We start from the raw sequence: 1,570 nt of genomic DNA, 5'->3' as shown, positions 1-1,570 counted from the left end.
CTTTAATGTTGGAAACCAATTGGGGGTCCCTTTGGCCTGGTCAACCTTAGGTAGTGTTGTATCAAAACCTTTGTTTTAATATCATTAAGGTCCATTTTATTTATCCCATTCCTTAATAACCATCTAAAGATTTTTGTCCTTTTAGGATGAGCCCCTTTAAATTTTTCACCTTTGTTGGGAAGAAGTCTCTAGACTTTACTTTCAGTTCTTTTTTCCTTATTTCCCTGTTAATCAACGTAATTAACATTAATTATCCTAACATTTTTGTTAGCATTTGTAAGATCCATTGAGGGGAAGCAGAGACCACAAATGAGGTTCCCACACTGCTTTTTTTTTTTCAGTTAGTCTCATTTTAATCACTTAGATATTGAGATCAGCATTGTCATAAATTCTGTTGGTGCTCTGTCCACTTTTCTTGTAGCATGTTCCTCTTCATGCTAAAGGACACTTAGTGCAAAAACCTGTAAGTTTTTGAGAGATTTTTTCTAGCCAAGGAGCATGCTCAGCTAAGACATAGGGGAAGGCTGGAGAATTAATGCCCCTGGAAGCAGCCCCAATAAGTGATGCTGGGTAGGTGAGGGATTGGTGGATAAATAACTAGGTTCCTATCACCTCTTGGTTGAGATAATTTTGAGACTTTTTCCACATTGTCTCCCAGAGTTCCCCAGTGGGATCAGCTCAAGTTGCCCAAAGTGGCTTGGTAACTCACCCTTTACTGGCTACCTTCTTGTCTTTTCTTACTTCAATTCCTTAACAGTGTTCCTTAGGATCACCTCCCAAATAAAATACTTGGACTTAAATTTATGTCTCCAGATGTGCTCCCAAACCAAAATAACCATTTTGTGTTCATAACAAGGCAATGAAGAGAATCTTCATCTCATGAAATTGTCATTTCCCCCCCCATATTTTGTGTTGTTCGACCCATTCTGCCTTTTATACTATTTCAACTCCAGAATTTTCAGTTGGTTCTTTTTTTAGTTTCCACCTCTTTGTTTATGATTGATTTTTTTCATGCATCATTTTCTTGATTTCATTTAGTGGTTTGTTTGTGTTCTATACACATTGAACTTAAGACACCAATTTTGAAATCTTTGTCAGGTAATTCATAGACATCTGTTTATTTAGGGTCAATTTCTGGAGATTTATTTTTGTTCCTTTGATTGGGCCATGTTTCCCTGTTTCTTTGTATGCCTTGTAATTTTTTTCCTCTGGGAGTGGGATATTTGAAAAAATAGCCACCTCTTCCAGTCTTTATGGAACAGTTTTGTACAAGGGAAGACCTTCACCAATCAGACAGGCCAGAGATTCTGGGGACCTCTCAAGCCTTTCCTGGGAACCCATCTTCTGTGGGCTTATGCAGAGAATTTCCCAATCAGAGAGATTTGCTGGCTTACATTTTAGGAGCTTGTAATCTCTTGCTCTTTCTGTCTGTTTGTGGTACTGCAGTTTCTTTGGTGCTGCAACAAGTCCCAGAGTTCTCTTTTGTTCTCCATGACCCCTAGGCATTCAAAATATCAGGAAGACAGAAACCAGTCCCTTGGGCAGCCCCTGAGAAGCCAGAACGTTGGAT

This window comes from Neophocaena asiaeorientalis, unplaced genomic scaffold, assembly GCF_003031525.2.
Source record: "Neophocaena asiaeorientalis asiaeorientalis breed wild unplaced genomic scaffold, Neophocaena_asiaeorientalis_V1.1 scaffold259, whole genome shotgun sequence".
Taxonomy (NCBI): domain Eukaryota; kingdom Metazoa; phylum Chordata; class Mammalia; order Artiodactyla; family Phocoenidae; genus Neophocaena; species Neophocaena asiaeorientalis.
The sequence above is the reverse complement of the archived record's forward strand: the minus strand, read 5'-3'. Positions refer to the sequence as shown.